Raw genomic sequence first — 24961 nt, 5'->3', positions numbered from 1 at the left:
GGTCACTTATCTGTGTTTTGCATATTTTATAAACTGGCAGCTCTTAAGTAAAATACAATAAAATACTTACAAAAAAAGGCTAACACCATAGTATTAGGATGGAAGACATACAGTAGAGGGACAGTTGTACAGTATAATATATGTGTATGTATATGAATGCATGTATTTAGTACATCAAAACAATTCCATAGTAGAAAACATAATATTTTTAATGTATCCAAACAAGAGCTAGTATCTGCTGTCATACAGACTAAGGGCCTCATGCAGAGAGCAGCGCTAATAGCAATCTCGCCATTTTCCGGCGAAAATCGAGCTAAAAGCAGCAGAAAAATGCAAGTTTCAAAAAAAGCGCCATTTTTTTTTTTCCCCTTGAAACTCGCCGCGCGGCTGAAGAGAACAGAAATCTCTCCAGTGTTTTTTTCTGCCGTATGCAGAGAGCCGCGAACGCCATCTAGTGGCTGTTCGCGCCAAAAAATGGCGCGATTTTCAACATTTTTCCTCTCCACCAAGCAGCTGGCGCTCCGCGGCTGGTGGAGGAGAAAAAAAAAATCGATTTCTTTCCCACTAGTTTCAACAGTGCTCATAGCGCTGGTTGAAACTCTCCATATGCAGAGAGGCAGTTTTATGCCCTTTCTGCATATGGAGAAAAAAACTCTCCATTACTGCTACTTTTTTTTAAACTCTCCAATTTATTCTAGCGCTGCTTTCTGCATAGGCCCCTAGGGGTGAATGCACTATTACTATCAAACTCACAAACTTTATGCAATACATAAACCTTTAAAAAATAAATCAAATTTTCACAGAAATCAAGAACTTTTTTTGTAACAATTTACTTTTAGCTGGCTGTGTATCCGATGCTGTGCAGCAGAAATGTACAAACACAGTGATGTAGGGGAAGTCCAAAGTCCATTCTGCGATAAGCATACCCTACATGAAAGCAAGCAGAGCAAGACAAGTATTCCTTACCCATAAAGCTCACAATAAAAAAAACTGTCTGCTTTCTGTTTAATATTCCTGCACATGCCATTGTACTGTTCTCAACAAAAGATCATCTGTTCACCTTGTTACTTCCAGCCAAATATTAGGGGGCAAAAACAGGTGCAATACTGAAATACTGTGGAAGTCACAAAGGTTCAGAAGCGCTCAAAATGTGAGTAAAGAAAAAGGGGCCCTGTGGTGGGGTGATCAGAGGCAAGACGCCAGGCTTGGATCAAACCAAAAGAGCACAATAGAAAAAAATGACAAAAAGTCTATATAGTACAGCTGCAGGGTTACAAAGATTGTCTCTGGTCCTTTAAAGGAGCAATCCATGCAGTACCCTACATGTGTATATTTTTTTTATTAAATCAATGTATTAGATAATACTTAAAAATGTAATTCAACACTTAATGCCATTTTTAATGAGCTTTAATATAATGAGCATTCTTTAATTTCTATAGCAGAGTTTAAAGGGGAAATCCAAGCAATATCCTACATGTTTGGTTTATTAATTTATAAATCAGTTCTGCAGTATTGGATAATACTTATTACCTTTTTTATTTTAAAGTTGCAGTTCATGTCGCCGTTTAAAAAATATATATTTTTTTTCCCATCCAATATGTGCATCAATACAATCTGCACACTGATAAGTGATTAGCTAAGTTGCAGATCGATCCGTTCTCTTGTAATTGATCGCTTGCTCGGGTTATTTATTTCAGTTCGTGCACAGAACGGTGGGTAATATAGTCCAGCAATATTATGCGACTGGGCAGTTACTAGATACAATTGGCGCACTGCTAGAGAGAGGGCGTGACTCAAGAGCCAGAGCCTATCAGAAGAGGAAGGGACTGTCACTTTGGAAATGCTTCCTACATTAAAAACAATAAAAATGTCTTTAAAACATTTTTTTTTTAATGCTACAAGTATTTTCTCATAGTACAGAACTGATTTATTTAAAAAGAAAAATACACACGTAAAATATTGCAAGGGATGTGTAGAGGGAAAGGAGCACAGCATCCGCATCAGTGGATCAAAAATAGATAGGGCAGCTCCAGATATAGTAAAATTGTGTTTATTGCACAAATCAGCTTAGCAATGAAGGTGTAGGAAATACACCAACATGTTTCATCCAAAAGGACTTTATCAAGGTTGATATCATTGCTAAGCTGATTGTGCAATAAACACAATGTTACTGCATCTGGAGTTGCCCTATCTATTTTTGATCCACTGATGCAGATCCCTCTACATATCCTGATCTCTACCTTTGAGGATTGCACGCTGCAGAGTTTTTCCCTGTCTGGATTTCACTGTCAGGTAAAGGGCAACAGCCCCTCTGTATTTACCTTTTTTTCAGTGCCTGGTGTTTTATTGATCTAAACCCTATGGGTAGGTAATCACTTACCAGGTGACCAATCTCTGTTGTAGCCAGGTGGGCACCACTAGGTCCCTTAATCTCCCTTGGGTGATCTCTGTTATTATACAGTTATTATGGACATTGGTATTATAGTCTGAATATATTGTTCTTATAGAATACAGTAGAGCACTTACTGGTGAAGCACCATCTACCAAATCACAAATACTCTGTCTACGATATTGCTTGAACAGCTGCTTTAAAAGTCAACTCTCAATGCCATTTTGAAGGAGTTTTAATATACGGAAAATCCTTTGTTACAAACTGTAACAATAAATAATGTTACCTTAGTAATATAAGAATACATTGTAGCTGCTGAGTGCCGACTGAAGGATTGCTTGAAACAGAAAGGCAGCCTTTTAGTGAACCCTGGAAAGCAGGAACTTTGCTGATCGATTACGAGAGAACGAATCGATTGGAAGCTTAGGTAATTCGTTTTCAATAAAGGTAATTAAAGGCTGCATATATTAAAAAAATATATATATTTTGTTTTAAGTGCGCCTTTAAGAATATACTGTTAGGCTGCGCTTATAGTGCCGGCGCCGGCGACCTCCCCTTCCTTACAAGTCAAAGTCAGTTAATGCAGGATTGCACTGTGAATTTCCACCATTGTGTGTGTGCTCAGCCGCAACAACTCAACAAACAAAACCACTTAACGTGTGTTTTTCAGGAACATAATGAACGGCATGTTTTGCGTACACAAAAACAATGGTACAATAATGGGGGGAAATCTGCAGTGGGGACCAATTCCCCATTGTCGATCAAACAGCAAATCGGTAATGAAATACCAAAAACAGTTTGATCCATGACAGTGAGAGAAGTTCAGTTATGTTGAAAACCGTTGGGCAACAAATACCCTTCAAAGACATCACTACCTAGCGATGTGCTGCTCTTTCTGCAGCTTATGGTATGGTATGGTATGGTATGTCTTTAATTATATAGCGCCATTAATGTACATAGCGCTTCACAGTAGTAATACATGTGGTAATCGAATAAATAACAGATAATATAAATAACAGATCATGGGAATAAGTGCTTTAGACAAACATAACATTAAGAAAGAGGAGTCCCTGCCCCGAGGAGCTTACAGTCTAATTGGTAGGTAGAGAGAACATACAGAGACAGTAGGAGGGAGTTCTGGTAAGTGCGTCTGCAGGGGGCCAAGCTTTATGTGCCATGTGTTCAGAATATCCACAGTGCTATTCGTATGCTTCTTTAAGCAAGTGTGTCTTAAGGTGGGTCTTAAGGTGGGTCTTAAGGTGGGTCTTAAAGGTGGATAGAGAGGGTGCTAGTCGGGTACTGAGGGGAAGGGCATTCCAGAGGTGTGGGGCAGTCAGTGAAAAAGGTTTAAGGCGGGAGTGGGCTTTAGATAAAAAGGGGGTAGAAAGAAGACATCCTTGAGCAGAACGCAAGAGTCGGGATGGTGCATAGCGAGAAATTAGGGCTGAGATGTAAGGAGGGGCAGAAGAGTGTAAAGCTTTAAAAGTGAGGAGAAGAATGGAGTGTGAGATGCGGGATTTGATTGGAAGCCAGGAGAGGGATTTCAGGAGGGGAGATGCTGAGACAGATCTAGGAAAGAGTAGAGTGATTCTGGCAGCAGCATTTAGGATAGATTGTAGGGGAGACAGGTGAGAGGCAGGAAGGCCGGACAGCAGGAGGTTACAGTAATCAAGACGGGAGAGAATGAGGGCCTGAGTCAGAGTTTTAGCAGTCGAGCAACAGAGGAAAGGGCGTATCTTTGTTATATTGCGGAGGAAAAAGCGACAAGTTTTAGAAATGTTTTGAATGTGAGGGGCGAATGTGAGAGAGGAGTCGAGTGTGACCCCTAGGCAGCGTGCTTGGGCTACTGGGTGGATGATCGTAGTTCCAACAGTAATGTGGAAGGAGGTAGTAGGGCCAGGTTTGGGAGGAAGTATGAGGAGCTCTGTTTTAGCCATGTTGAGTTTAAGGCGACGGAGGGCCATCCAGGATGATATAGCAGAGAGACATTCAGAAACTTTGGTCTGTATAGCAGGTGTAAGGTCAGGTGTTGAAAAGTATATTTGTGTGTCGTCAGCATAGAGGTGATATTTAAACCCAAAATATGTTATTAGGTCACCTAGAGAGAGTGTGTACAGAGAAAAGAGAAGAGGTCCCAGGACAGAGCCCTGGGGTACCCCCACAGAGAGATTATCACAAGTTCTCAATACAGGCAGTCCTCAGTTATCCAACAGAACCCGTTCTGGAAGTTGCGTTGGATAGTGAAACCGTTGTAACATGAGTCCCATATTAATCAGTGACTGTGAGCGTTGGATAATGCATTCAGGCGTTGGATAATGCATTGCGGCGTCGAAAAACGGCCCCTAGGGTTGTATTGTAAAGCGTTGCATATGCCATTCGTTGGAAAGTGAAACGTTGGATAATGAGGACTACCTGTACTCCCATAGCTTCTGCTGGAGAAGAGGGCACAAGTCTCCAAAGCTTGAGCACAATAACGTGAAAGAAGAACTTTCATCAGTACTTATTTTACCAATGTTTGCATTTGCATTACTACTGAGCTCGCAACGCTGGCGCCCATCTCACTTCTACCCATGTACAGCAAAGCAAATAATATCAAACATAAAGATTATTAAAATTTATTAGGGATTCAAGGCATTGTTGCATGGTGCTATTGATGCATTACAGACCATTGAAAAGTAAACGTATTAACAAAAAATGCTTTCCATTTACTGTCTAAAATCAACAAGGGTCCCGGGGCACGTACATATTGTCTTTTATTTATGTTAGGCCAGCGTTTCCCAAATGGTGGGTCGCGAAACCGTGATACACACACACTGATACACACACAGAGACACTGCTACACACACAGAGACACTGCTACACACACACCGGGCACCGGGCCACGGAACCAAAATTGCCAGGTCGCAGCGAGGCTAGCCGCGCGGTGTCTCCCGTCCCCCCCACTCAAGTTGAAAAAAATGGCGGCGATTCCCCCCACGGTCCCGCGCGCTTGCGCAGGGCAAGCAGGGCCCGCTCCCTTCCTCCCCCCCGCTCCCAACGTGGGACGGAGGAGGAAGTACCAGCTCCTCTGTGGCCCGCACGTTACGTGGAACGGAGGGGCAAGTACAAGCTCCTACTGCGGCCCGCTTCCCCCCGCGGCCAGCTTCCCGAGCTAACCTCCCGTGGCACCCCCTCCCGAGCCCACCTCCCATGCCCCCAAGCCCACCTCCCGTCCCGGGCAGCAGGGGATATCGGGTGCAGCAGGGGAAAGCGTCCGGCGGCAAGGTAAATTACTCCACCCAGTCACTGTCACCCACCCAGTCACTCTCTCCCACCCAGTCACTGTCTCCAACCCACCCAGTCACTGTCACCCACACAGTCACTCACCCACCCAGTCACTCACCCACCGTCTCCCACACACCCACCCAGTCACTGTCCCCCCCTTCCCACCCAAGTGTCCCTGTCCCTGTGTGTGTGTTTATCAGTGTCTGTGTGTGTATCAGTGTCTATGTGTGTGTGTATCAGTGTCTGTGTGTGTATCAGTGTGTGTGTATCAGTATCAGTGTATGAATGTGTGTATGTGTCTGTGTGTGTATCAGTGTTTGTGTGTGTGTGTGTATCAGTGGCTCTGTGTGTAGCAGTGTCTCTGTGTGTGTAGCAGTGTCTCTGTGTGTGTAGCAGTGTCTATGTGTGTGTAGCAGTGTCTCTGTGTGTGTAGCAGTGTCTTTGTGTGTGTAGCAGTGTCTCTGTGTGTGTAGCAGTGTCTCTGTGTGTGTATCAGTGTGTGTGTATCAGTGTGTGTGTGTATCAGTGTCTGTGTGTGTGTATCAGTGTCTCTGTGTGGCTGCGTGTGTGTGTCAGTGGCTGCGTATGTGTATCAGTATGTGTGTCAGTGGCTGCGTGTGTGTGTGTGTGTGTGTGTGTGTGTGTCAGTGGCTGCGTGTGTCAGTGGCTGTGTGTGTATCAGTGGCTGTATGTGAGTGTATATCAGTGGCTGCGTGTGTGTGTGTGTGTGTATCAGTGGCTGTGTGTGTGTGTGTGTGTGCGTGTGTGTGTGTGTGTGTGTGTATCAGTGGCTGTGTGTGTGTCTGTGCAGGCCCTATAGGCCAGTACAGGCGATAAAATTTTTAGTGGGTCACGAAGGAGAAGTTCAAAAATAACCGGGTCACGGAAAAAAAAGTTTGGGAAACCCTGTGTTAGGCTATTGTTTTTTAATGTAAGTAGCAGTACATATATCTGTGTTATTCGTGGAAACTTCAGCATTTTATCTTTTGTATATATCATTTTTTATTACTAAAATATCAAACGTGAATTTATAATTAATCTACCCTTATCTGTGGTAAAGTGCGGCGCGTCACGCAGTTCTAAGGCTAAATGCCTGTGATTATGGGGTTGGCCCAAATCACTTTAAATATCCCCATAATTCTCTCTTCCCTGTGTTTGCTGTTTCAGTGACCTCCACCCTCTTGTCCCTCCTCCATACTGCACAATCTGTACCCTACGGTTGGACCTCTTTCAGTGGTCTCGGACATTTGGTCCCCGGCACTTCGCCGAAACTCACCCGCCAGGGGGGCGTGGCCGGCGCTCCATCGCCAATTCTAAAGACAGTTTTACCGTCTTCAGAAAAATCTGGCCGCGCAGCCGGCCAATGTAAGTAGCGGGCCCGGCCCAATTGAGGGGCGTTTCTTGTCCCTGCAGCGCACCAGCAGGCAGCGGGGACCTAGCCTTAAAGGTAACCCCCTACCCTAAGCAGATCGGCTGCGACAGAGGGTCCCTCTGCGGCCAAACACAGACAGTCATTTGGTTGTGGAGAAATGGCCACAAGCAAAAGTCCTATTCTGTCTTTCAGGCCTAACGTACATGTACACCGAGGCCAAAGTCTACTCCTATCATCTTGTCCTCGTCAGTCTGCCATCGGCAGCAAACACAATGAAACGTGCAGTATGGCAGGATGGTTACAATCGCAATACAGAATGTGAGCTGCAGCACACTGGCCATCATTATATAGTTACACACTGAAACTTGGACGTCCTACTAACACAGCAAAGTGAGCGATCAAAGGTTTAGGATTTATCTAAACACTTAAACTCCGTGTCAGAATAGGCAACACATGCTTGGCTTTTACAAAGTGTTTATTTCATGTCATGCTTATATTAGTGATCAACTGCCAAGTCAATCTCTCTTTTATTTTTTTAACAATATTAATTTCTGTTAGTAAATTACGAATTATCGCGGGGAGAAACACAAAGAGGGCAGTACAGTAATACCTATTAGAAATTGCTTAATTTTACCTGTTTCTTTCTCTCAGGTAGGGAAGAGGTTAATAAACCGCTTCAAATAGTAAGGAGTAATCAGTGACATTATTATTCTATAACATAGGGGGCTCAACTCCAGTCCTGAGCCCCCCCCCCCAACAGGTCAGGTTTTCAGGATATCCCTGCTTCAGCAAAGGTGGCTCAATCAGAGGCTCAGTCTTTGACTCTGATCGAGCCACTGATTGAGACACCTGTGCTGAAGCAGGGATATCCTGAAAACCTGACCTGTTGGGGGGAGGGGCTTGAGAACTGGAGTTGAGCACCCCTCCTATAACAGTTGCAGTAAACTGACCAAAAAGACATTGTACAGAATGTCACCCGCAAAAGAAACAAACACACATCCATATGTTTTATTTTTTCTCTATTTTTTTTTTTATAACAATAAAATAGCTTTTTGAAAAAAAAAAAAAGGAAACTCAACATTCTGGTTTGACTGCCTCCTTGTCGGGTCACTTATTTACTGATAATAAATATTTGACTAGTGTTCAAACACGCACTAATGCTTGGTGAACAATCACCGCTTACTGGCAGGAACCCAACACCTGATCTGAATAAAAGTTCAACTGCTTGGCTCTACATTAAGAGACGTATTTATCTGCGAATATCATGAGGCAAAAAAAAAAAAAAACAACTATATGTTCTTGACGTTCAAGGAAAATGGATTGCTAATTAGATCAAGACTTGTTTCCAAATGTTTTTATAGATACTGTAAATCAACTTCCGCAGCCCTTTTCCAAGGCTAAAGGTTCACTTGCAGCAGGAGACTTCATGCAGGAAGAGTGCTGGCTTTGAATAAAGACTTGGAAACTGCCAGCCCCACCTGCCTGGACTATTTCTTTCTTTGTTTTTACCACAAACATATTACCTTTGCCATCCAATTGCATAATACATTGTGAGATTATTCTGTACGTATATACAGATGCAGCGGCCATTATTTTAAGGCATCACGGCGCAGTTTTCGTGTGCGCTGCTTTACTCCACGCAGCATGAACGCGGCTAATCGCCCCAGGCACACGTGTTTATCGCGGTTGCTTTGTTTTAATTTTATGGATTGTGTGCAATTAAATGCAATGAAATGCAATATAATGAATGAATTGTAATGTGTACAGTACAGTGCTACTGTGCAACTGTGTCAATTTCAGGTGTTTAAAAGCCAGAACACTAAAATGCCCTTTTATGTACTTGCCTACACTCGTGTCTTAAGGCGGTACAGTTGGAAGTAATCCAGCGCCATTACATGGGTATTCCGAGGTATAAACCGCGTGATTTTGTAAAATTATGGCCGCTGCATCTGTATACACACAAATATATACAGGCATACCCCGCATTAACATACGCAATGGGACCGGAGCATGTAAGTAAAGCGAAAATGTACTTAAAGTGAAGCAGTACCTTTTTTCCACTTATCGATGCATGTACTGTACTGCAATCGTCATATACGTGCATTACTGATGTAAATAACACATTTGTAACATGCTCTATAGTCTCCCCGCTTGCGCACAGCTTCGGTACAGGTAGGGAGCCGGTATTGCAGTTCAGGACGTGCTGACAGGCGCATGCGTGAGCTGCCGTTTGCCTATTGGGCGACATGTACTTACTCGCGAGTGTACTTAAAGTGAGTGTCCTTAAAGCGGGGTATGCCTGTATGTCATTTGCATGTAATTTCCCTTAATCCCTTGCTGCAGTGGAAGCACTGTACAGTATGCTAGGTGAAAATGATGAAAGGCAGGGTTGCAGACCTGTCTAAGGATGAGCCTCGCTGGCGCTGACCGCGCTCATGCTTGAGATTGGTGATGTAACCAACTCTTTAAGCATGAGTGTTCTGCTGTCCTGCAATAATTTTAGAGCAGGAGCGGGGGCATGGCTATGAAGGGATAGGGCGTGTTCTCTCTCTCCCTCTCCCTCCTCTCCACCTTCCTACTCTCTCTCCCTTCCCCCATCCTTCCCCCCCTCACACCCCTCTCCTCCCCCCCCCTGGCATTTCTCCGCTTCCCCCCCCTTTTGCATCTCTCCGTGCTTCCCCCCCTTGCATCGCTCTGATCAATCCCCCACCCCCTTTGCACAATACACATTGTAATCTCCCTACAAACCGGGCACTAAAAAAAATGAGCAGCACGATTTGCTTCTATAAAACAGTGTATAAAACAATTGAGGTTATTCATTAAGATACTGTAATGGTGCCAATCGAGGCACTATCACACGGGAACTCCCACTCTCAAGTCAATTGTCGTTTCTCTGTGACAGTGCCCCGATCAGCACTATCGTAGATCAATTAATAACCCCAATAATGTCACTTACTATGTCATTATTAGCAGTGTAGTGATTTATATCAACACAGAACACTTCTATTCCCTGTAATTACTAGGAAGCAATATAAATTCATAGCCAAACATTTACGTAGCAACTACGATTCCTGTAATAATATTATCTTGCATCATTGTTAGAATGTGGTTCCAGTTAAAGAGTAGCAAGTCCTTGGAAATTAACAAACTTTTCAAGGTGTTTATAAAAGAACAACATTTTCTTTCACTCTGTGTAAACAAATTAAGTATTTTTAAGTTTCATATGGATTAACTGCACATTAGGAAAAAATGGAACCAAATGATCTGGCTATACAGTTTGTGAACGCAAGATAAGGATAGGAATTACATGGCACTCTTGTACACACATCATGTTTACCACAAAGCGCTATGAATGCAAATAGGATTTGAATATACAAATCAAAATCACTCATTTAAAACCGTTTGGAGATTTGCATTAAGCAGTGCAGTATTCTCAAGAGGGCTAGATTATGTTTTCATTTATCCACAGAACTGTTTCTCATGTAATGAAAATGTCCCCACGATGTCTCTAATTACACTATTTTGTACAAGAGGGGCCTTTAAAGCATTGTTCTGCCATGCGATTAAACATTTCATGAAGCGAATTCCTTTTTTTTCCCATAACCTTCTTTAATGCACGTAGAAATAGTGGCACCATAGCACGATGTAACTAAACCTGCCTCCAATTTGGATTATGACTAAGGGCCTCATGCAGAGAGCAGCGCTATTTAAAATCTCGCTATTTTCCGGAGAAAATCGCGCAAAAAACAGCTGAAAATGGAGAGGTAGGAAAAACGCGCCATTTTTTTTTTCTATTTGAAAATCTCGCCGCGCGTCTGGCGAGAAACTACATCTCGCCAGTCTGAAAAATATCCGAATTCAGAAAGGCGCGCTCGCCATCTAGCGGCTGTTTTTGGCGCGATTTTCTTCAATTTTCTCCGCCAACTAAAGTTGGCAAGAAGCAGGAGCTCACCGGCTATAGGGAAAAAAAATACGCAATTTTTTTTTCCCTTTCAGCTGCGCGCATCTCCTCATTTACAATTCTCCACATGCAGTAATGCTAAAAATAGCGGATTTCGCCCATTTCTGCATATGGAGAATAAAACTCTCCATTAAACCTACTTTTTATTCCCCTCTCCAATTTTAAATAGCGCTGCTCTCTGCATGAGGCCCTAATTCTCTATGTGGCCACGGCCCCGCTGCCTGCGCTGCACGTGTGCCTGCGAGGCTGGCCGCGCATGCAGCCGATTTCCCCGGTCTGCAGAGAGCTGCATGGGGAAAGAAAGGGGGGGCGTGACTGGGGCGCGGCCATGACGTCACCTGGCTGGTTCGCCCTCATTGGCTGAACTGCCAGGGGGCGTGGCCTAGCGCTCCGTCGCCCGTGTCCATCTCAATTTTTGAGTCTGGAAGAAAAACTTGCCGTGCGGCCACCCCTTGCGGCGGGCCTGGCCCCACTGAGAGGCAGCTCTTGTCCCCGCAGCACCCGTCATAGCGAGCGCTGCAGCAGCCAGTGGGGACCAAGCCTAACAGTGATTCGGGAACCCTTAGGGGTTCTTGAGGTGTCTCCAATGGGTTAGCCAAAACAAATGATAATAGCAGACCCCGGCACTAGAGTGGGATCCTGAGTCTGTGTGGGGACTGCGCACTTAGTATTGCCCCAAACCGCCTTTAACATGGGTGGTATAGTCTCAATAACAGCAGGAGCTTCCAAAGTGGCTCCCCACAATGCTTTGCATTGACAGTGCCAAGGCATTGTGAGATGCGACTTTGGAAGCTCCCGCAGTAATTTACAGCTCTACCACCCATGATGTCTGCACCCACTGAGGTGCAGCTTGGGGCCTTATTAACTGTGTGATACCCACACAACCTCAGGATACTATACTGCCTGCGATCGGTCAAACAGTTTTGTTAGCAATAGTCTGAGGAGTAGACCATAATATTTATAAATTAGGAGTTTGTGGAACAAATATTTTCTAGCAGGGGATGCACAATTAAAAAAAGTTGGGAACCACTGCTCTATAGTTTGGAATAGCTAAAATAAGTCTCCTTCCATACTAGATGCACCTAAAGTGATTCCATATACAGTATGTTCTCTATGCTCCCTTCAATTCATTAATTGTACTGATAACGGCACCTTTCCTAACTAATATGACTGGGACAATGACGTTCACAATGACTGTCTGCTATACTGAGTGGGCACTCACAGGACATTCAATAGCAATGTCAATGTTTGATTATCTGGATATCGAGTTGCTATTGGAAGTCTTGTGAGTGCCCCATGGTACAGTGGACGTAGACAGTGGGCGTAGATGATACATGCAGAGGTTATGCTAGATATTTCTGTATGGAGTAAAATAAAAAACCTCTGACAATTTTTAAGGAGTATTTTGTTTTAAGAGTAGTATACCATCATAATGGCAGCTCCGACGCCTACCTGGAGATACTGCGTGCGCTAGGCCGCATCTGAGGCAGAGCTAGCAATCTTCATTTCTCTGAAATCTAAGTTGAACTTCATTTCCACTCACAGACTCTTGTCAGTCTATCATGTTGACGTTTTCTGGTGCTGACCTCCTATTCTTCCAACAGGAGAGTGGCTCTACCACACTCGTTCTTCTATACATATTAATTGTGTTAGAGAACAAAGGGTAAGTACAGTAAACAGCTGCAGTGGTTGAAAAGCTTCAGAAATGGTTTTCAAGAACATGTTTAATGAGAAACATTTTACAAAGTCAAGTTTTGACTTAAATCCGTATAGTTAAATATGTCAAATTATATATTTTTTTTGGGAGGGTCCAGCGCTGGAAAGGTAGAGCTGTTACCGCATTTTGGGGCGTTACTTTGGCAAGCAGAGCAGTGATTAACAGCTCAGCTTCCCCTGCAGCTCGTTCGTGTAGTACAGTGAACGAGTGCGCAGAAATACGCACTTTCTTTATTTTGATGCGTGGCTGACATATTTTAGGCATATTACAGCAGATGCACAAACACGACCTCTGGATACAGGAGTGCCCTTGGTTTTATGCTGTAATAAGACGTAAAGGTGATTTTCTTGCTACTCCGTACTAAATGGCTTATTGGTTCAGTAATAACATGGATATTATTAAAAGTAAAATTTCTTTGCATATATAGCGCTGACATATAGTCCCTGCCCCATAGAGATTACAATCTAATTTTTGTTGCCTGGGGCACAAAGAGATAGTGACTTACCCAAGGTCACAAAGATCCTACACTGGGATTTGAACCAGGCTCCCCTGTTATAATCACTAAAATGTATTTACTTTACATTGTAATATATAGGGGGATATGACCATATACGCTAAGTATACTGTATACTGGATGTTTGCTTGGTTTTGAACCTGGCAAAGGATATAAATCCACGAAAAAATATTAAACACTAGAATCAAATCATAAATGAAGCCATGTGTTGTGACTGGGGGTTAGGTGAGGAAGACGAAAGGTTACTGTGGGTACAAGGGATGGGGGGGTCATTTTTAGGTATGCCATTTGGTACAACAGTCAATGTGAGAGATGTCCGGAGTCCACAAATATTACTGTACTCACACTGTAGATCAACTAAGGAAATAACCAAGACAAAAAAAGCCATACATAGTGTAGTAGGCTCTGCTGTATTAATAATGTGATTTCAATAGCGATTATGCACTCAGAAACTATGAGGGATGAAAAGGCTTTGGTCTATTATCTGCTGAGAGAACCTCAAGGATGTGATTTGTAACGTGATCAACATCCTTGAGGTTCTCTCAGCAAATAATAGACCAAAGCCTTTTCACCTCCTTGTTTGTGAGTGCATAATCTCAATTGAAATCCCATAATTAATACGGCAGAGCCTATTACACTATGGGGCTAATTCTACAGTATAGTGAATGTGCAGAAGCGGACAATCGGACCATTTCCAGACGAAATTCCTCATTGGCTCCAAAAATCAGCCTCTACGTATGGCTTTTTTTGTCTTCCACATGATTTACTATCCCTTACTGTATGTGTGCTGTCATATTTGTGGACTGTGAACTGTTTAGACTTTTAGGAAAGTATCTGCAGGACTAAGAAGTACCTTCCTGTACTGAGACTTGGGACTTGGCATCTACTAATATTCTGTCATTATTATTTTTTTTACTAATTTCCTGGACTTCTTTTGTACCCAAACTTTATTTTTCAGGTTATAAATTATATACTAATTATTTATTTATATTTTGTATTTGTAATTAGAAAGATTTCTTTTTTAATTTTCAGTAATACCATTCTCATTAATTTTTTAATGTGCACAGGTATTATTTTGTCACAGTCATTGATGGCTATCAGTGGTTTTTTTTTAGTGCTCTACATACAGTACCCACTGTTCTAAAGTGACAAACTTGTTGGTGTGAACTTGGGTTAAACACCTGCCTTCCCTCCTTTGTTCCTTATAATACATTTACCAATGGACTTATTAATACATTGTATAGGTTTTTGTTTTTCAGGATACCTTTTGTCACAGCAATGGTGGCAGTGACTTCCCAGCAGTATGTAGATAATACAGGGGTTTTTGGTCTGTTGTGCCACCAATTTTGGGGTTTGGTTGGAGGGCAACAACAAACCTCAGATGGAGTGTGACATTTTCGTCCAAGGAGAAAGGTGGCTTATAGCCAGATTCCCCTTTGGCTTGACAGTGAAGGTCATTGTGGTCTAAGGTGACAATACGACATGGTCCTGGTTACATTATGTATGTTGTACTTATTTTGAAAATGTCTGTTTTTCCCTTTGTGTTCATTGGCTTATAAAATAAATTGCTTTGTAGCCAGTTCATATTCCAATAAGGCTAATGTCTTCTGTCTGTATTTCCATGAAAGGGAAGCGGTCATGGTGAATGTGTTGGCTTCAGCAAGAGGACATCATCAGGGTTTACAATGTGCATTAATGAAACCAGTTTCAACATGCATTACACACGAGGGAATGCCTCCTTGGTTGAGGATCTTTGTGATGCTTCCTTTCTGATAACTTGCCAATTTAATCAAATGCTCCTAATAATAAAGACAGTAGTTTCTCAGTCTCTTTTATATTGCCTTTTAAGCTCTTATCTGCTAACATGGCCAGCAAAGTATTACTGTGCAATGCACCACCTGCCCTTTAAATAGCAGAGGGATCTGTTTTAATGTTTTCTTGCAGATCGTAACCATATACAAAAAGGGGACAATGCCACTGCTGGTAACTTGACAATAATTTCCAATCAAAATACAAATTTAGCTGAGAATTTTTATTTATTTTTTTAAATAAAATTTGTGTTGTATTGGATTTTCAAATAATAAAGGGAACAATAATGAAAACGGGGAGGTGTGGGTGGGGGTTACAGGTACAGAAATAAGTTATCAGAGATTTTAAACAACAATACTCTTCATTACCCTGAAATACCTCCCTAATTCGGTTCTAAAAGATCTGTTAAAAAAAAAAAAAAGTATAAAACCTTACAAAATAATACTTAAAAGTAGGAGATAACCCACCTAAATTCCTTTAAACTGCTAACTAACCTGCAGCGTTTTGAAAGGACCCTTTCCCAATTAAAGTTCTCAAGGTCTAACACAAATGAAGGTACTAACTGAAAAGGATATAAAAGGCCTTATATTTTATAGCGGTGTCTCTTCCATGTTATCATTCAGCCTCTGAAATCATCAACAATGTGGTTCAATCATAAATGAGGCATTCCACTAATTGGTAGATCATGCTGAAATCAAACTTACTTCCTGTCCAAATCATAAGTGGCAACCCCATTCATTTCAGGTAAGAATACAGAAACATTAGTTTCGCTTATCATTTTATAGTAATAACGTCATCTGTGTTGGAATATATACTGTAAAAAAAAAAGAAGGTGGTTTTTCTCTTGATTTGGAAAATGCCGTTATCCGTGCACGACTTACTCCTAAATGCCTGAAACATTAGATGTAAAAAAAAGTAGTTTTCCATTAGAACAAAAAAGATAATATCTTATTATCTTGCATATAGTCTTCTAGAATTATGACTAATGAGTCCATAATAAGGGTCTTCATAGAGAAAATAACTTCACTCAAAAGTCCCACAAGCACTTTTGTTTCTCCTTGTCATCTTTCCTACCGTTTATCTAACTTCCATCTCAGATAATGGCAGTGAAATATTCCTTCCAGCAAGGTTATCTGTGCTTCCCAGAAACTCAATGTTCTGATAAAAGCAACATTATTTCCTCATCTCACCATGTTGCTTTATACAACAAAACCTACTGTGCAGATGTATGTTCGTGGGAGAGCTCTGTACGTTTCCAAGGCTGGTGCATTGCTATTTCTAACATTATCCAAGAAACACAAAGTGTATGCAGAAATTGTGGGCTTGTGTTCAGATATCATCAACATATGTTGCAACATCAAGCCTATTTAAGTTAACTGCAACATATCTATATTATAGAGAAAACAGGTACAGTATACAAACATAATTACATGCGCAGTAGTCCTTCCTTGCATATTATGATTTAAGATTGTTTTTACATATGGAACACATAGGAAACTGGAAGATCAATATACTGTACATTGGATAAAATGCCATTCCATCAGCAGCCCCAAAAATTAAAGGTTTCATTTAGTTGTTAAGCGAAACCCCCAACCACCCCCCCACCCCCTCTAAAAAAGAACTAGTAATCATGGCAACATTTTGGAAAGTTGTCGAAGTCTTTAAACTTTGAATTAAAAAGGTGGTTATATTATAATGTTTTTCACAATTTCCCCTGCTTAAGGCAGAATGGCATATGTGAAACATGTAGTCAAAATTGGCGTTTCACCAGTCATGCATTAGAGCTTGAGAGAACATATTTTCCACTGTAAGCAGGCCAAATATTGTCCTGTCACAATGTGAAGACTAAGGCAAGTTAATTCTCTGCATATTTTCCTTTCACCTGACAAAGTTATTCCATGATGCATGTGCAACACAATTTTGCTTGACTTCTATATATGAGGGTATTTTAAAATATGGCTTGTTATTTGATTATATTGGCATGTTTGTCTTATTGTGGATGTTCTAGTACACAAACTGTGAACATCATTCGATATAGCCTGTACTAGATTATCACAGATTTATGAAACACCTCAATGGTGACAGACCAAGCAAAGCTGCTGGCACAGCTTAATGCATATGCCTGAAAGAGTGTGTATGTAATTAACTGCATACATTAATCTGTTGAGACTACAGTAGACTTTATAGACTACAGTTATATTAAGTAAATCATTCCAGTAGTGAGTGGCCCAGTGCGAAAATGAAGAAGCTTTTAATGTAATAGGTAAGTTGCTCACAGCTAACTGGATACATTTAACCAGGATGTACAGGTATTTGTTCATGCATCAGAAAAGTTAACATTATGACTGGACTACAAGAGTAAACATCTCACTTCAGCAAATATACTAAAGTGATGGGTGTTGTACAGGTAGTTACAAAAAAGCACGCATTAACTTATGGGAATGACTATCAGGATCAATATACACAGTATCATTACAGTCAATAACGGACTACAATATGTTCAACAATGTGTCTTGTAGCTCAGTCACTTTTGCTAAAATCTTAACAGCTGTAAAAGTAGCACATGTTGTTAGCATTGGTTTATAAGCATGTAAACCAATTTAAAACTTTTAATATGCTCTATAGACTGCATCAACTTCGACGAGTAAGGTTGTCTTGGGCCCCACAAAGGTTCAGGCCAGCCCTGATTTTAGAGTATCTGTGTGAGTGTGTGTAAGTGTGAGAGTGCCTGCCAGTGTGTGTGTCAAGATTGCCTGCCAGTGTGTGTGTGTGTGTGTGTGTGTGTATGTGTGTGTGTGTGTGTGTGTGTGTGTGTGTGTGTGTGTGTGTGTGTGTGTGTGTGTGTGTGTGTGTGTGTGTGTGTGTGTGTGTGTGTGTGTGTATCAGAGTGCATGCATGTGTGTGTGTATCAGAGTGCATGTGTGTGTGTATCAGAATGCATGCGTGTGTGTGTATCAGAGTGCATGCGTGTGTGTGTATCAGAGTGCATGCGGGTGTATGTTAAATGAACACATTTGATGTGCTGAAACTAAAAAAAAATGATAGTGAGCTCAGCAGAATAGAAATTAATTGTGCCTGTATTATACTGTATTTTGCCATCCAGAGGTAACGAATACTGTGCACATCACGGTGACTCCTTTATTTATCTATAAATTCTTTTACCATGAAAAAATATATTGAGAGAACCTCTCGTTTTCCAGTATATCCAGGCTCCTGTAAATACAGCTTTCACCAATAGGCCACTCTACTGCTACTACTAGTCTTGTATTATCATATGGGAGCAAAACCATGTACCTACCTTGTCTATACGAGCAATATATTTTCTGTAATGTTCATTGTAGAAAATCCATTTCTTCCCCTAAAAGAGAGAGTAATTTATTTTTACTAAATATAATACATCTAACACGTTGATAAGCATCAGAAGGAATGATTGTCTAACCGTGGGCAGGACAAGTGTCACGTTAGATTAGAACAACATGAATAGGCTCCTAGCCCTGTGCGGCTGATTCTGCCAGTCCAAACAAGCTGAACTGATTTTTATTCCTACAATTGAGAAACAAAAGATCATATACAGCTAATATAACAGAAGGCTCACTGTATTTCCTGTGTGAATGTGATCTATCTGAACAAAAGGTGAGCAATATCATTCTGAAACATTTATTGCCTTAAGGTGGCTTCATTAAGGTGCTGCACAACAGAAGATATTGGTGTTGAATACATTTACATTTCTACTATTGTTACCATACTTGCTCCAACTAACAATGAATAGCAAGTGTAACGTGGTTTCATTAGAACAGTGATTCCCAACAGGGAGTTTGTGAGGTGTCTCCAAGGGGTTTTGCCCCACAAATCTGTAATGCAGATCCCAGGCAGTGTAGTGGGTTCCTGGGCCTGTGTGAGTCTACGCACTTAGTAAGGCCCCAAACTGCACCTTAGCGTGGGTGGTATAACTGTCAATTACAGCAAGAGCTTCCAATGACTCTCCCTACAATGCGTTGCATCCACAGCAGCAAGGCATGGTGGGACGTGACTTTGGAAGCTCCCTCAGTAATTGACAGCTATACCACCCATGCTACCCACACTGAGGTGTAGTTTGGGGCCTTATAAAGTGTGTGTTCCCCCTCTAGCTCAGAACACTATACAGTTCTGTTAGCAATAGCCTTGAGTAGGCAATAAAATTAATTAGGGGTTCGCAGAACACATATTTTCTAGCAGGGTGTGCATAATGTAAAAAAAGTTGGGAGCCCCTGCTTTAAAACAACAAAATAAAAAAAAATACTTTTCGATTAAGAGCAGAAGTACTCCTTAACGATTTAGACCCAGATTTTTACAAATCAGTGCGAAGTCATGAGGCATTTCACAGCACATTCAAATGAATGAGCCATAAGATGTCTTGAGGTTAAACACAGCTTAGCAAGTATGGCCAACACTAACAAGACTGTAACAATTGTATTTGGCTAAATTCCTAAAGCTACCAATGATGAAGCTTCAGCTCAGAACCAACTCTAATAAGATTCTAGCCCCGTCACTAGTTTTAAATGTTTGGGCATATTGTTTGACCTCCATTTTACATGTGGGTTGCACATTGATACACTGACATCCAAAACCTATGCCAAACTAGGAACAAATCCTCCATAAGCCAGCTGGTCAGAAAGCGCATTGCACAGCAGATGCTAATGCCAATTTTAGACTATGGGGATATAGTACCTCAAACATACTTCAGCAAACTAGACACCATCTCCAACTCAATATGCCACTTTGTCCTCTAATGTAACTTCAACACACATCACCCCAAAATGCTCAAAGAACTACTGTAGCTTGGCCATCACTTGAGTCTAGGCGTAAAATTGCAAAATTCATCTTTCCTGCCTTGCCTTAAAATAATTACTTCAAATACAATGCAAACCACCTGCCTATCTGAACAAACTCCTCACAAATACCACACCCAGTACTTATCACCTGAGATCTGACGCCAAAAGCCTGTTCACAGTCCCAAGGTTCAACAAAGAATCCGGCCGCTCCTTCTTCCCTTACCGTGCACCTAACACCTGGAACAATCTGCCGGCGACTCTCACAGCCACCACCAGTTTCAAAACTAAAGCGGTCTCATTTTAATCTGGACTGCAACTGTTACATACGCCTATAACATATATTATCTTCAACTGTTCATGCAATGTCTTTTTATATAATGTATACACCTGTTCATTTCATGTAACCATGTATTTGTCATCATATCTCTGCACCAGGACATAATTGAAACGAGAGTTAACTCTCAATGTATTACTTCCTGGTAATACATTTTATAATTGAAATGTCCATGTCTCATTGACTAATGATGTGGTGATTAATCAGGTGTGGCTCAAGAAAGTACACTGCATAATAATACAGGGATTGTGAATGTCTTCGCTAAATTCGTCCCAATTATTTCATTTCTGCCACCAAGCCACATGCATATAATGTGACTGACTGCACTCTACACATAAAGAACACAATCTGAGTCAACGTTAACATGCTGAAAAGTTGCCATCTGCATTCTTGTACAATAGTCTGAGTGACCATCTACACAGCATGAGGCTAAAATAGGTTCAATGAAAATTTGATGAGGATATTTCTTCAGAGATACTTTGCAGCCAAGTCTTTTACATGCTTGCATTTAAAATTGCATACAAAGGAGTGTCAAAACGCAGCCACAAAACATGCAGAAAGCAGCTTACATAACAAACAATGAATGCCAAGCTGATGAAGCTGCTTCTATAGCACCGAAACGTTGATGCAGAATTGAAATGGAGTGGACCACTATTCATTGTTTGTTTTATTTGTATCTAGAGAATGTTTTTTTATTCAAATGCATGTTCTTTCTAACCACTGTGAGCACAGGATGACAACAGCAAGTGGTCAATCCCCCCTGGTACGTTTAGGAGAACACAAATCGAGCTAGACATACGAGTATAAATCTTAAATAAATTAATTATATATCATTACTATGATATCTGCAGAACTTGCCATATTAACACGCATTTTAAAACCAATGCAATGAATGTGCAAATTAATCTGGAGAAATATATTGAGCCCAATTCACTGAACATGTAAAAGTTAAGTACAGTAGCAAGTAGTAACAACAGACACATTTTTCTACTAGTTGCCCATTTGAAGTGAAATCTTTTTTTCCTATATACAGTACAGTCAAGCCATTGCTAAGGTAAGCAATAAAAAAAATATATGTTTGCACTGTAATTACCGCAAGATCCGGGAGAGTTGTTTGTTTTGTATTTCAACCAGTTTTGCGCTTCTAAACTACACGTTAAAATAAATGTTTGCATTCAATTTCTATGCATTAGGCGTGCCAAAAACGAGCAACAAACACCAGGAGTGGCCAACTCCAGTCCTCAAGGGCCCCCAACAGGATATCCCTGCTTCAGCATAGGTGGCTCAGTCAACGATATGCTGAAAACCTGACCTCTTGGTGGCCCTTGAGGGCTGGAGTTGGCCACTCCTGATCTACACTCTATAGCCAACATATAAGAAAATATATGGCAAAATGTAGAGGTCAATGCTTAACCATGGGATAGTGTTCTACTAATACAATTTATTCGCAACAAGGCAACTGATGTTTGAAAAAGGAACCAACATCTCAAATGATGTGTTAGATTTTGTTATAAGAAGCGTGGCTCAGTGAAATTTATTTCTCTGAAGAGAACATATGAGGTATCCATTATCTTTCTTGAGAAGTGGATTTGCACAGCCTCTAAAAAGAGTGCAATTTAAGAAAGTATCTGTTTTCTACATACAGATGTTTAAAGAAAGCTAATGCTAGCCTGGAAATAAAAATGGCTTTTAAAGCCACGGTGCCACTGACCTAGGATGTTGCTGTGGTGGGATAAATGACACACTTTGTAAAAGTGAATCCTCGTCTCGCTAACCATAAATCAGATGTTAGTAAGTGTGCAATCAGATAACATATTCTTTATTTCATTGCTCCTGTTTTTAGTGTTTTGGAACATGTTGCCCACCATAAGGGTTAGGTATATTCTACTCAATCACGGAGAAACGTGGGATTGTGAAATGTGAGACTGAAGAAAAGTTAAAATCTTTTTGAAGTGAAACTTCCTTAGTGGCACCTCATTCGTGATGGGGCAAAAATGGATTGTGGAGACAGAAATGAAACGGATGTGACGTCAGTGCTGGCAGTTGAGGCCGGGCTGTGTTCTGGCTCAGCCCGACCCCAACACTGACATCACACCCGCTCCACAAATCAGATGCGGCGGCGGCGGCGATAGCCGCCGGCGCCGCTCCTAACGGGCGCTGCTCCCCCCACATGGCTAATGACATATGCGGCGGCGGCGATAGCCGCCGGCGCCGCTCCTAACGGCCGCCATTCCCCCCGCACATCCGCTGCCAAGCCGCGCATGCTCAGTAATCATGGGGACTGGAGGAAAGCCACGCATGCGCAGAAGCGGTTGGCAGCGGCGCCGTTCCCCGCCCGCTGCCACGGCTGTAAACATGTGTTGCCGTTCCCCGTCTGCTGCCCGGGACAGCAGAGACCGCCTGACCGGGACAGCAGAGACCGCCCGACCGGGACAGCCCCCCCCCCCTTTCCTAACCCGAATGGGACCTCCCTCCCAGCCCACACATGTGCCCGCCTAACTTCCACTACCGCTGCCATGCCGCGCATGCGCAGAAGCGGCTGGCAGCGGCGCCATTCAGCCCTCCAGTGACTCGGGCGTTTGCGGGCCCCCCAGGAAGCGGTGTTACAAAAACCCGGGCGCAACCCGCGCGGACCCCCCCCCCCAGACCCCCCACACACTGACGGACCCCCCCGGACCCCCCACACACTGACGGACCCCCCCACATACTGACTGACCCCCCCCGGACCCCCCCACACACTGACAGATCCCCTCAGACCTCCACACACACTGACTGACCCCCCCAGACCCCCACACACACTGACTGACCCCCCCCAGACCCCCACACACACTGACTGACCCCCCCAGACCCCCACACACACTGACTGACCCCCCCAGACCCCCACACATACTGACTGACCCCCCAGACCACCAAACACACTGACTGACCACCCCAGACCCCCACACACACTGACTGACCCCCCCAGACCCCCACACACACTGACTGACCCCCCAGAGACCCACACACACTGACTGAACCCCCCAGACCCCCACACACACTGACTGACCCCCCCAGACCCCCACACACATTGACTGACCCCCCCAGACCCCCACACACACTGACTGACCCCCCCAGACCCCCACACACACTGACTGACCCCCCCAGACCCCCACACACACTGACTAACCCCCCAGACCCCCACACACACTGACTGAACCCCCCAGACCCCCACACACACTGACTGAACCCCCCAGACCCCCACACACACTGACTGAACCCCCCAGACCCCCACACACACTGACAGACCCCCACACACACTGCCTGACCCCCCCAGACCCCCACACACACTGACTGACCCCCCCAGACCCCCAAACACACTGACTGACCACCCCAGACCCCCACACACTGACTGACCCCCCAGAGACCCACACACACTGACTGACCCCCACACACACTGACTGAACCCCCCAGACCCCCACACACACTGACAGACCCCCACACACACTGCCTGACCCCCCAGACCCCCACACACACTGCCTGACCCCCCCAGACCCCCACACACACTGCCTGACCCCCCCAGACCCCCACACACACTGACCCCCCAGAGCCCCACACACACTGACTGACCCCCCCAGACCCCCACACACTGACCCCCACGACCCCCACACACACTCACAGTCACACGCACACTTAGTCACACTCACACGCACACTCACAGTCACACGTACACTCAGTCACACTCACAGTCAGACGCACTCAGTCACACTCACAGTCAGACGCACACGTACAGTCACACGCACACGCATAGTCACACGCACAGTCACACGCACACGCATAGTCACACGCACAGTCACACGCACAGTCACACGCACACTCTCAGTCACACGCACACTCTCAGTCACACGCACACTCTGTCACACGCACACTCTGTCACACGCACACTCTGTCACCCGCACACTCTGTCACACGCACACTCTGTCACACGCACACTCTCAGTCACGCGCACTCTCAGTCACACGCGCACTCTGTCACACGCGCACTCTGTCACACGCACACTCTGTCACACGCACACTCTGTCACACGCACACTCTGTCACACGCGCACACTCTGTCACACGCGCACTCTCAGTCACGCGCACTCTCAGTCACACGCGCACTCTCAGTCACACGCGCACTCTCAGTCACACGCGCACTCTCAGTCACACGCGCACTCTGTCACACGCGCACTCTGTCACACGCGCACTCTGTCACACGCGCACTCAGTCACACGCGCACACTCTCAGTCACACGCGCACACTCTCAGTCACACGCGCACACTCTCAGTCACACGCGCACACTCTCAGTCACACGCGCACACTCTCAGTCACACGCGCACACTCTCAGTCACACGCGCACACTCTCAGTCACACGCACACTCTCAGTCACACGCACACTCTCAGTCACGCACACTCTCAGTCACACGCACACTCTCAGTCACACGCGCACTCTCTCAGTCACACGCGCACACTCTCAGTCACACGCGCACACTCTCAGTCACACACGCACACTCTCAGTCACACGCACACTCTCAGTCACACGCACACTCTCAGTCACACGCACACTCTCAGTCACACGCACACTCTCAGTCACACGCACACTCTCAGTCACATGCACAGTCACACGCACAGTCACACGCGGAATTCACACTTAGTGCAAATAGCTAATACAGGGGATGTGTGCCGAGCACGCGCATTCTAAGTCAAATTTATTTGCATTTTGTCATTGAGATTGTATTTTGATTTTTAATTAAAACATCACCAACACCAACACAAA

At 43.5% G+C, this 24961-nt stretch overlaps 1 protein-coding gene across 5 annotated transcripts in view; it reads right to left on the bottom strand.

Moving 5' to 3' along the window:
- Positions 1 to 24961, bottom strand: part of PLCB4 (phospholipase C beta 4) — a 335443-nt gene that overhangs the window by 269763 nt on the left and 40719 nt on the right. For 4 of the 5 annotated variants that reach the window (XM_075596024.1, XM_075596022.1, XM_075596021.1 and 1 more), the window contains exon 2: positions 18325 to 18384. The exons of the other annotated variant lie outside the window; for it this stretch is intronic. The gene's annotated coding sequence lies outside the window, so the exon portion shown is untranslated. The remainder of the gene's footprint in view (positions 1 to 18324; positions 18385 to 24961) is intronic. 5 annotated transcript variants of the gene reach the window in all.

This window comes from Ascaphus truei, chromosome 4 (assembly GCF_040206685.1).
Source record: "Ascaphus truei isolate aAscTru1 chromosome 4, aAscTru1.hap1, whole genome shotgun sequence".
NCBI classification, from domain to species: Eukaryota; Metazoa; Chordata; class Amphibia; order Anura; family Ascaphidae; genus Ascaphus; species Ascaphus truei.
The sequence above is the reverse complement of the archived record's forward strand: the minus strand, read 5'-3'. Positions and strand labels throughout refer to the sequence as shown.